Source organism: Falco peregrinus, chromosome 15 (assembly GCF_023634155.1).
Source record: "Falco peregrinus isolate bFalPer1 chromosome 15, bFalPer1.pri, whole genome shotgun sequence".
Classification (NCBI taxonomy): Eukaryota; Metazoa; Chordata; class Aves; order Falconiformes; family Falconidae; genus Falco; species Falco peregrinus.
In genome coordinates, this window is record NC_073735.1 from 2,583,058 (window position 1) to 2,595,633 (window position 12,576).

The 12,576-nt window shown below is 44.8% G+C and overlaps 1 protein-coding gene across 1 annotated transcript in view; it reads right to left on the reverse strand.

The window, feature by feature from the left end:
- Window positions 1–12,576, reverse strand: part of SCN3B (sodium voltage-gated channel beta subunit 3) — a 55,752-nt gene that overhangs the window by 21,495 nt on the left and 21,681 nt on the right. The window lies entirely within an intron of this gene.

Sequence of the window (12,576 nt, forward strand, 5' to 3'; positions counted from 1 at the left end):
AATTGCAACCAATGATGTGATACCCCAAAGTGAAAGCTCCCTCCCCTGCCCAATATACCAGTATTAAAGCCAGGTTTTTTGCTACAGGAAAAACCCAAGAGAAATGCACGTAATGTGAGAAAATCCACATTTGTGCTTACCATGACTGCAAAAGGATCTCTGCCCACCGACCAGGCTTCGCGTGGTCACAGCGCTCACGTGCCCAAGGCAGACACACGGCTGCAAAGCAACATGTTTTACACAGGCAGCACTTCCACACAGTTTTGACAATCAAATCACACGGTGGGCAGTTTCAAAGATTCAGAACCTACCTTCGGATTGTAAATAACTACTGACAAACCATTGTATGAACAGAGCGCTTTACAAAGCAAAACCTCCAGCTGGAGAGCATTTAACAGTCCAGGAATATACAAAGAGCAGTGATGTCAGGAGCGTAGTGCAGAGACCACCACAACAGGGATGGGAACAGCGCCAGCCACGGGGGAAGTGGAAGCTATCCACCCCCAGCAACTGGGCGAAGTTGAGCCGTTATTTTCAGTGGCTTGCTGCAGTCTAGGCTTGTGATTTTTGCTCTCCTGATACTCTCCATCCCACAGATTATCATTTGAGATATCAGTGATATCAGCTAAGACGTTTAGTCCCTACTGCATCTCCGTCTCAGGAGAAATCAAGAACGTGTAGCAACTTAAAATACACACTCAAATCCTCACTGGACTGAAACTCTTTTGCCTCTGACTCATCTCCATGAGGAAGACGAGCACATGTAAATCATATGGTGAGCCAGAACAACGTACCTGACAGACCTTTATGTGCCACCTGCTTCAACAGAAAAGGGATTAATTAATTTCATACTTATCAAGTGTCAATTGACAACTTGTTCTTCCTGGGTAATAGGGTTTGTGTAAATCTGAAGGTCGCCACTGACAGGGCTGGCAGAGGCTGGAGTGCTGAAAAGCACTGCCTACGTCGCAGCTGATGGGAGCGGGGTTGATTCATCCAGAAACTCTGGACACACGCCTGGCTTTCCTCTCTAATACACTGAATGTTTTAGCAGTGCCACTCCAACCTATGCCAAAGGGGAATTGGCCTTCAGAATTTTGAACTGCCAAACAGTACATCCAAATATTGGGTAGGACAAATTACTTCCAGCTGACAAACTACATGTTATACTAGATGAAAGCTTTTTTTGCAAGGGGCACAATCATACAGCAAGTTATCACGAAAGCATGCGAGGCAGCTGATAAAAAAACTGGGACGTGTTCAAAGGCACACAGTATTTCTGTCAGAAGAAATGGGTACTGACCAGCATCACCTTCAGACCACCACGAGGCATACACTCATCCTGCTGCTAACACTGGGTTTCATAGAGCCCATGGAGAAAGACAAAACCTTAACGGGCAATTAAGAGCAGGAGACTGAATCTAGTAGGTCAAATCTCTGCTTAGAGGGAAAACTGCAGTGGCTAGGCTCCTAATTTTAATTCCACAGTCAAGTGACTAAAGTAGAAGGCCTAAGCAAGGAATTTATCTGGGGGTAATAAATCTTTCTGATGTGCTTCCAGTCTCCTCTGATGGCTCAGAATTAAACTGCTTTATTTCAGTGGTCCAGCTTCCTTTGCAAGTATTCTAATTTTTGCCTCTTCCTTAGAGAACCCAATTTCACGATGGGCAGCTGCAAAAGTACTAAGCTTTCATTTTTAGTGCCTACGTTTCGCTTTAACATGCTACCTTTGGCAGAACTGGTCCATTAATCATTCTGGTGAGAAGGAAAACACAGAACTACTTTTCAGAGTACAAGACAATTCCCAGAGGGCTGGTAATTTATTAAGACTGATTTTCTTTATGATGCTGTTTTCCCTTTCTGAACTTTGGTGGCCTTTGCAAAGCTGTTTTGCTGTTGTATTTCAGACTGTCTCCTACTAGCATAGCATGTAATTCTTTTTTTTTTTTTTTTTTTCTCTCCAAACAGATGATTTCCAATGTTTGGTTTCGTATGCATTCACTTTGTGATGAAATGACAGTCATTTTGCAGTATCACTTCAGCAGCTGAATACAGTACTTCAGGATGGTACTGCAAGACTGTAATATTTGAATGCAATGCTGATTTTGTGAAATAATTCAATAAAAATAGACCTTGTTCCAAGGAGCTGCTGTCTTGAGTGGATGCTCAGAAACTTGTGAAATTATTAATCTTCAAATATGTTATGTTAAAGAGTAATCTATTTCTAAATGATGCAGTAGCCTAAACTCCCGCAAGGTATGAACACAAAGCCTCATTTTGCCAAGTAGCATAAATTTTCAGGGTTCTAGAACAGCTAAAAAGAAAGTATTACTATGTAAATTTGAAATATCCAACTTCATTTCCCAGGAAGAAACACTAACTTGTGTATTTTAATTTGCCATGATTACCCTTTCCGTAGCAGAGAGGAATAACACACGTTTTGGAACTTTTCACGTCACCCTGAATGCATTATCAGAGTATACTGTGCTGCCTGCCCAAACTGCACTACAATTTAAAACAATCCCTTGAGAAGACAAAGACGGAGTTTGCTATTGCTAAAAAGCACATGGCTAGCGTCCAATAAATCCCCGAGACAGTAACTAAGCTACGCGCATGCCCGAATTTAAATTCCCATCGACACCAAGAAGGATGAAAACCTCTCAAGTAATGTCAGCATTATGGCGCTGAGCCCTGTAAATCTCATCGCACAGCGGCTCACGTTAAGCAAACCAGAAGCACAGCCGTTCCCGTGGCTTTTCGGGCACCTTGGAATCAATATCCCCAAAGGTTGCACGTTACTAACAGTTTTCTAAGCTCAAATGGTTTCACAGCCCAGCTACTCACCTGAAGAGGAATGAGCCCGTCTAGTCAGAACCAAACTGTAAAAAAGATATTTGATTCAGTCCTTTATTTTACATTCGTAACAAGTATCTAACTGCCTAATTAACTGAGAGGGCAAGCTATACAGGCAGGCTGGAAGCCAACCTTATTTATCATTTGCATTTAAGCAATGCTTTTGTATTTGCGAAGTGCTATGCAAATACCAATTACTGCCATGATGCAGCAGAGCTTATTAACACAAGCACAGTGCTGATATGATTATGCTGCTTCCAGCTCGGGAGCCAGCTCGTTTGCCAGCAGCCCGGCAGTCTCTGCCCTGCCTGCCTCCTGTTGCAGGGTAGTTATGCTGGGACACCCCCATCTCCCTCACGCTGTCCTGGAAAGCACCTGGAATAACCACAATATATCAAAAGTGACTTCCAAAGCGTGAAGCTCGGGTTCAATGCTTTGTGCCCCCCCGATGCTTGTGCTGCAAGGACAGCTCTGCAGCCAGCTGTATTATCAAGGAAGAAGCAATAAGGCTCCTCTGGCAGGATGTCCCCGTTATCCCCTGCTCTGTCCGCTGTTTCACAGCGTTACCAAGAGCATGACCATATGTTACACTTCACAGTCCTTTGCCTTACTAAGTTGTGAGCATTTCCAGCAACTGTTCACTTTTGCTTCCTCTCTTCCACTTCCAGAGAAAGACATGGAGCACATGGCATTTGTTCTAGGAGAGGGACAACCTCCTGCGTCCTGGGAACCACTTGGGTCAGATCCACTACCAACAGGACTCAGTTTGTTTTCCCTTGCGTCAAAGGCACAAGCTACTACCCAGCTATTTCAGCTCGTGCACTTGCTATGCCAACACTGAGCTTACATGCACCTAACTCACGGCAGACCTCAGCCACCACCTGTGTCCTGACCGCAGCACTCTGCGTACTGAGCACGGATTTGGTGGCCCAGGGAGCCTTTCGTTCATAGTTAGCTTCCTCACAAATCATCTCACCCTGGCTGCATTCAAAATAATTGACTCCTGAGGCAAAACTTGATGGGACTTGCGAGATCCTCTTTGGGTAAAAATCAGCATTAACAGCAAATATTTCTCCATTGCAAACCAGTGTGACCTACCTCAGCTCAGCTCCTAGAAAACCACGTGAAAAGGAAGACCCAGGACTACCCAGGCTCACATCTGTGTCTAGTTCAGACATGTCTGTACAGAAAAGTCAAATCCAAACAGTGCAAGCTTGGGAAACACTTGTTTTAATACTTAAACCATGTCATCTGGACTCATTATATGCATTTGTTCCCAAGGACAGGATTCCTCTCCCCTGTAAGCCAGGTGTTTCAGCTGAAGCGCTCTTCCTGGTTGCTCCTTTATTCAGGCAGAGAACAGCATGCCTCTGCCGGGTAATTATCATCTCGGGTATGCCTGACGCGAACGAGGCAAATTGCTGTCTGGAGGTGCTTCTTTCTTCCTTTTGGCTACAAAGACAACCTGAGTGACTAGCATAGCCTCAGAGTTAAACTGGCTGAGCCGTGTCCCATCCCAGGCAGCTTCATACCAGGAGATCTTACTACGTTTTGCAGCTATCGAGCAAATTATATGGGGAAGGGACGCACGCAAATCAAGCAAGCAGAAAGCTCCAGTCTCATCACTGGGCCCTTACTGCTACTATCGATTCACCTGTGGAAGCACTCGGATCGTGGGGACCGCCTGCTGTACAAGCCCCGATGCCCCCAGTAGACAGCAGCCCTCTCCGCACCGCTTCCCGCGGTAAGGCTGGCAGCCCACTCGGTTCTGTCGGCACCCAAGGGGGGGGTCAGAAAACAGCAGGTACAAAGAGCGAGGGGCTGCGACACTGCACCAAAGGACCCCCGATTTACAGGCTGATCTTGTACAAGTCACTGCCTCTCCCTGACTCAGTTTCTTCAAATGTAAAGTGGAGATTACGCTCCTGACCTCCTTTGCTGATTATTACTGGATCCACTGATGAAAAAAACCTCCAGCCCTAACACACAGGTGTTACTACTCACTAACTAGGGGCATTTTGCACATGCCTTTAAGTATGATACTACAAAGACCCAGTCCTGGGACCCTCCTCAAGCTGAGCACAGTAAAAACAGAAACCACAGACATGACTTATAAAAGGAGAAGCGCTACAGGGGGAAAATCTAAACTCAGCTAACATTTTCCATTTAAGAGAACATTTCAGAACTGTCAGATACAAACGCTTCACTAAAACAAGGCTACAAAACACTTAAGTGCATCTTGCATCTAAGAAAATGTTGCATTCTTTGTGGATACAATAGCTTTTCAAAACATTAACCACGTTATCCCCGAGCCATTTCCAAATCAAAACAGACCATGAAAACCAGTGAATTCATTGCTAGCCGAGCCCCAGTCCGGTAACTTTTTGCATTACTCCACTGACTTTATTTTAATGGGCATCGAATGGGCGGTTGGACTGGTTCTCAGCAGCAGCTGAGCAGTATCCAGAGTAAATCAAAGTCAAGGGCATTTTCCCAAGAGGAAAGTAGGTGAAAGGTAAGGCTGGATTTTCCGACAGCATTAACTGCCCCCAGACTGCAAGCGCAAGGTGAAACTCTGCCCACGGCCAGGGACACGCGCCGCCTCGGTGCACGGGGAGGTGACGGCAGCGGTGCAGGCAGGGGCAGAGCGCCTCTCGCCGGCTCCGTGGAAGGCTTCGCGAGGGCTGCAGAGGCTTCTCCTCCCTCCATGGCCACTGCTCCCTTCAAGGCCACCACTCCGTGCCTACGAACCTACAACTTTCTCTGGATGGAGCCAAGCGGCTGGGGAGTTTTCACATCGTGATTTTCTGTACCATGGCGGAAGCACGAGTAGCTTGCACTAGCAGTGCACAACCAAAACGACCCATCTTTTAGAAGCTGGTGAGAACTGTGAGTTTCTTATGCTCCTTGTGCAAAGGCTCTATGACACGGCACCAGTGCTTTCTCCAGTTCTGTGTTTTACCTTTCCAATTGCTCATCTCCCACTTCCCACATCTCAGACTGCCTGGGTGACCCTGAGGTGTGACACTGGGTTACGAGTACAAGAGATGGTGGGACCAAAGCACAGGCGCTAGCAGTAAGGACATGGAGACTTGGCCAAGCCCCTTCACGTGGCTTTGACAAATATGAAACAAGTTTTTCTTGACCCTAGAGTATTTTCTGTCCAAGGCCGAGTGCAAGGTTTGTGTGGGTAAGGTTTCACACTGCTCTGGGCTGTGTACAAGCCCATGTGATTTTCAAATTCCACAGGTAAAATGCTTTTTGCAACTTCATATCACAGCTTAAACATCCCACTTGTGTAACACCTTGAACTATTTCAAGACCATTTGCTCTCACCCCAGAACCCTTCTCTGAATTTTACTCAAGGACACAAATGTGACCATTATTGCTAAAGGATGGAGTTTCAGAAGGAAATACAAATGAAAAATGAAATGCATTCACATTTTCTGAAATATCTGAAAAGGTATGATGAATTGAGTAGAGAATGCTGTCCCTCCTTCCCTCCCTGCTTTTTAAAGCAGTCAACAGAATTCCACTGCAATGATATTGCATGTAAATGAAAAAAAAAAATTAAAAAAAATAAAGAAGAGTGGGACACGGCATTCTCTATTAAATGCTTCAACAGATGCCTAGCACCTTGCCTGCTCTGGTAGCAGGTCTATACAATCCACCCACTTTTCTGGGAATGCAAAAATGCAAAGGAAAATGAAAAAAACCCCACAGTTTAAAACCAGACACAGACATTTTAAAACAGTTAACTCTTTTTTTCCACTGAGCCACTGAAGCCCACCGCTTTCAACATCCTTTTCAACTACTGGCCATTTAAACTTTGCTTCCTGCTCTGCAAATCTGCTAGCATTGTTACAGATGGGAATACCAAACACAGAGGGCAGTCTGTATCAGAGCAGTGGTGATGGCTGTCAGCTCTTGTAAACCATGAGCCATCACTTTGTCAGTCTCAGCCTTCGGCTTTGCAAGCTGTGACTAAAGATCCTGACTTGCTCTGCTAGCAGCTGTTGCAAGCTGTGAGCCAGCATCTTGGCATTCTCAGCTGAAACACTCACCACTTCTGCGCTCACAAACGGTCATTTTCAGTTAGCAGAACTCTCAGGTGACATGGCAGCAGCACAAGGACCTCACAGGGTAAGAAAAGGTTCTTCTGTTTGAACGACCCACATTCAACCAACTGACTCATTTTTAATCACTTTCCAATAGAGGTCATCCAGACAGTAAACATCTGGCTGTGGCACCTCAGCCATCTCCAAAGGAGAATTAGCTTGCGAGTCAACATCCAGTCCCACTCTATCAGTTGTCAATTATTTGTGCAGTCACAGTAGCACAATGACCCGTTTTTCATCATAAAAAAAACCCCAAAAGCCAGAGGACCAAAATTTTCTAAGCAAAAGAGCCTCTTTGCCAAATAACACTTGCTTTGTTTCCACATGAAATTAGAATTCTCAACCATTCAAAGTAATTTTTGACACTGAATGGCCAACACCCTCCCAGAAGCTGTGTGTGCAAACCTCTGCTGACCACGCACTGCCGTTTCTAGACAGCGGTACTTAAAACATATAACACACATACCACGTATTTCACAAGCAAGCCTTCCCTGAAGCTTCCTCACTTACGTTTGCACAGGTACTTTGGGGTAAACATACCTCTGCGCTGCTGTCCATTTTCTCTTCCCACGTGTCCAGCTTTAGCTATGCACAGGCCCATACTTGCATCCCTCTTAACTGTCACTTTTTCACCCTGAAGAGTCACCTTGCCTCTGCTGCTTGGCAGGCTGCGAGGTCTGTCAGGAGTGACATTGGGTGTGTTGTTCTAGAGGAGCAGATTCACGCTGCAAACTACAGGTTAGCTCCGCGAGTCCCAGGTGCGCCGGTCTGGCACATCAACCAGCACATCAGATAATGATTGAAAAGGAAAAATGTATCATTTTGCCTGAGAATGATGAAAGCATCAAGAGAGCGGCTGTGTGAAAGAAAGACTAGACTTTATAAATTCCTGTATATCATTTATAATTGAAAATGAAATGTTGGAAACACCACCACCTTTAAAGAAGGAGGCCATACTGTGTTTCCACATGAACTTCCAGCCCTGCCTGTACCTTTGCACAGCCCCAGGAAGTTGCAAAGAGGAAGAAGATCAATTTTCCTTACTGTTTGTATACCACGTTCAATATGAATTTAGTAATGGCTTGTCTTAATAGCACTAGGAAGCAGGAAGATAAAATATTGAGAAGAATAAAAGTCCTAGACACTGTGATTTGCTTGTGGCTTCTCTTTTCTTCTTCAGAGATGGAAAACTTCAACTGAAGATTGCTTCTAAGTAGTATTCCCCCTTCCTCACCCCCCCGAGAAATGTGCAAGTTTTACTTCTCATCTTTTTAACCTTTCCTTCGGCAGGGAGCAGCCAGCTCGGCAGTTGATAGCGTGCCCTGACAGCCACGCCGCCGCAGCTCACTACTCCAAGTAACCCAGGATTACTCTGGATGTATTAGACACAATCACGGCTTCCTGATGAGCCGTGTGAAAATATCCTGAATGAGCAGTTCCCCACATCAAAAACCAACAGAACACGAATGGCTGTATGGTAAGCAGAAACTCTGTAAACAAGGGCTAGAGATGAAAAGGCCGGTCACTTCCCCCACACCTAACTAGCTCATCTTCAGATGATGTGAAGAAAATCAATGGAATATTGAAATATATAGATGTGAAATTATTTATTTCACCCATGTTATCTCCTTGTAGATATACAAAACTCACCTCAGCGGTGTATTAGCTTCGAAAGGGTGAGGGCAGAGAAAATCCTTTTGTAAAAAAAAGATAAAACTTCCCCCGAAACAGACTGCAGCTGTGGTGACGGTGCCAAGTCCCCAGGGATAACAGGTCAGCCGGGTATTTATAGTGAGGCACACTACAGTTCACCATTTAAAATGCCATCTGAAAAGCTGGGAGTTAAATGTATTGCTTCTCATAATTTCCTGCTCATCTTTGATTAAGGAAAAGCAGAAAAAAAAAGGCACAGAAACATCTCTTTCCCTGCAGTCCGTACAGTGCTATGTGAGACAGAAGGCGCAGTTCCCCATCCTGGGGAGACAAACGCTGCAGGCACTCAGCAAGGAGCGGTTTACAGTCATGGCCGAAATTACCAGTGTCAAAATACCGCTTAGGCTTTTGTTTTAATGTGGCTCCCGAGAGCTCTGTGCAAATGCTTGGGTCATCACTTGTGGCCTGTGAATTACAGTTTAACATCTTTGGGTTAAATTAAGAAGGAAAACCAGGTAAGATTTAGCACTTGCTTTTCCCTCTGCTGAGAGAGGCGTTTCTCCGCTCCACTGAGTAAGGAAACAAGGAATCCTCACCACTTCCCACCTTTTTAACGGATGGGACCAGAATATATTCTCAGCCCCTTCTACTTGCCCTCACTAACAGGGAGGCTGCTGCTGGAGCAGCCTTTGCACAAGGCTTTGGAGCCAGCTCCCTAAAGGAGAGGATGATCGCCCAGGTCACGCACATCCCTGCTGGTACGTGCCCCACTCGCCTGCTATGCCATCCCACCTCCGAAGCGCGACTTCAGCACCACAACACTGTCTCCTGAAGGTCAGGCTTTATGTTACCCTTGGCCTCAAAGGAAAAAAAACAACACCCAAACCCAAACCCTTCTCTGTCACACCGGCAATGGGCCTGTGCTAGGACACCCAGACAGACACGAGCTGTGTTCTCGGAAATCTTCTTTTTGCTGGTGTGAGAGCAATGAATGAAGGAGGGAAGCGCCCAGCAGAGAGGCTGCCACGCTCCCTCTGCCGGCTCTCCCCACGGGCAGGCAGCCAGCCTGCCCCACGCCTCGTCGGGGCCAAGCCAAGCCCAGCTCCATCACCCACCTCTGCACCCCAGGTGACTTCTGCAGCTGCATGCTGCCAGCTCGGCTAACGCAGGCTCTGCTTCACACCAGAGAGGTGGCATATAAATAACACAGCCAAGTTCAACAGGCAAATCACAGGTGAACGCGCTACATTCTCCTTGGTCCACAAGCCCGTACAAACACTGACATCTTTGCTTCACAGCCTGGATGAATTCGAGAATCTCAGCACAGCTATCAGCAGCCTGCAGTCTTCACGCACTACAAGTTAAGAAATGTGTCTCCGTGTGTTAAATAACAGCAATTCTCCTGGCTCTCTTTTTACAAGACTTGCATACACTGAGGAACTCAGAATAGGATCAAAATATGTTTTAATCCTGAGGAAGAAGTGCAAGAGCTGTAACAATTCAGAAGGGACACATTATTTTTCTAGACTGGTATTTAGAAATCAGAAAAAATATTCATTTTACCTTCTAAACAGGGCTCAGCTATGAATATTGAGACACACTAAAACCACGTGACATTTACAGCTCTCTGGCACAGACCCAAGATTATTCCTTTCTATACATGCCACATCTTGCCAAACCAAAGCACAAGTGCTTCGCTGGCAGGATTCAGCTGTGTACAAGGACTTGTGCACAACTGCAGCCCGGGTTCTCGTGCACGCTCGATTTCTTGTACCTTTTCAGCAGGGCCAAGTGACAAAGCACAAGATCATCAGTGGCAAGTGACTAATGTTAACAAGGATAACTCCTCCCAGCAGTGGGATTTTATGCTGTCTAACCACAGTATGGCGGTTGGGGGGGTGGGGAGGAAAAAAAATAAAAATCTTTTCCCAGTGCTTCTCATCTTCACTTTGTAATTTACAGGAAACAAACCTTTCAGTGAAAAAATTTAATGAAATTTCTACCGCAGAACTTTTTAACCATCAATTTTGCACTTTGAACGTGGCAGCTCAATACAGATTGTTTGTCGGCAGCAAACCTGGCTCAATACTTTGTAAATAATGTTAAGCTGTGGTATTGTCCGTAGGGCCCTTCCCAGTTCAATTAATTTGCCAAACATACCCTTAAGAAGACAGATGCGTCCGTGTAACCATCGCATGCAGCCCAGGACGTATGTGGTATCTTGTTGCCAAAAACTTTTCTGATTTGCATTTCTAAAATTTGTCCCCAGGCAAAAGTAGTCATGATTTATGGAAGACAAATGCAAAAACTGCCTGAATGACCCAGATAGCATTCTAAGTCAGAAATCATTACTAAAAAGTACAGGGTAGTTGTTCCTAAAAGTCAGTCAATAGCAGGATATAACGATACACATTCTTGCTTTCCATCTACCAGCTATTTCTTGCCACTGGGTTAGAAATCTCAGTTCCCAGTTAAAAACTGTAAATGAACAAAATAAAAGTATGCTAGCCCTGTTCTCACATTTTGCAGCCCACTGTCTTTACCAATGGATCTGACGGACAACTCAACTGCATTCCTGGAAGGCATTTCCCTGTTTCCAAGCCCACGTTTCCTTTCACATATCCCCACCACTTCCAGCCTCAGCAGTCTAGTTTCATGTCAGATACACTCACTGTACCTTTTGATTGTCTTGCTCCAGTATCTTTTCCAGCAGTCCAGGGGACACTCTCAGTAACGGGTAACACAACACAGGCAGATTCACAGTCAAGATATTATTACAATATGTGCCACATGCAAGAGCAAAATCTCCAATACTTACATACATATAAAAAAGCTTTATATTCAACTCCAGGACACACTCCAGTTAGCAATACAACAAACAGCAGAAGCTGAATGCAAAACCTCTCCAGATTCACTTCTGTATCTTGTGTAACATTCTAAGGTTAAAGAATGACATGGAAAAGGACCAATACACATAAACCAACAAATGGAAGTGTCTTTGCTTTTTTAATATGTGTCATTTAAAGGAGGTATGATACTCTAATCACTGGAACCCAGTCTGTGATTCGAACATGCATTTATTCATGCTCCTGCTGAAGTTGTAAAGGATGTTTCTTGGTTGTCTTCCCTGCACTAACAGCTTATACATAAGGCTTGAAACATTAAACATTACTTATCTCCATTAACATGTTGTATCTCTCACCACAATTTGAGTCGTCTGCTAGCGACTGTGGTACCTCACGTCTCAAACAATGCAATTTGAAGCTCATGAATTATATAATATAAAAGACCAACTGCTGAAATGGTTTGAAGTTTAGTGAGACCAGTTCTGTCAGACGCAAGACAAGCCTTCCCCCAAATAACGTTAAAGTACATAAAACCTTTCACCATGTTTGACTCATCCTTTTTGTCAGTTAAATCTCAGAGCTGAAGCAATTGTTAACTTTACTTCTAAGTGATGAGACACGCCAGGTATCAAAAGTATCATAAACCTCATTATCAGTCCTGTATGGAAGCTTGTAATTGGTACAAGACAAACAATTTAAGCAAGCTGTTCAGGTAAACGCTCTTGCTGAAAATGCACCAGGAAGTGCTTTTTTCCAGCTAAGCATGAAGGTTAAAAACACAACAAATACAATGCAAGAATTAGAAGTGAAGTCCAAGCTAAGAGGCTTGAAGGAGCACAGCTCTACTATATCCCTATTAGTACCTGAACAGGGCAGGGAGCTGACTTTTAGGGCAAGCAAAGGGAACATTATGTGAAGGGGCAGGACAAAATGTGCGCAGACTTGCTCTACCTCGCCATACATTGCCACAAGAGCTGGAAATCAGAAGGGGAGCCCCGTGCTGGGAAGTCTCTGAAAGAAAGAAACTCTTTGCTTCTAGCAAGTTGAATAATATACCTGTTCCCTAGTTGTGAGCAAACACTACAAAGGAATAATTAGAAACTATC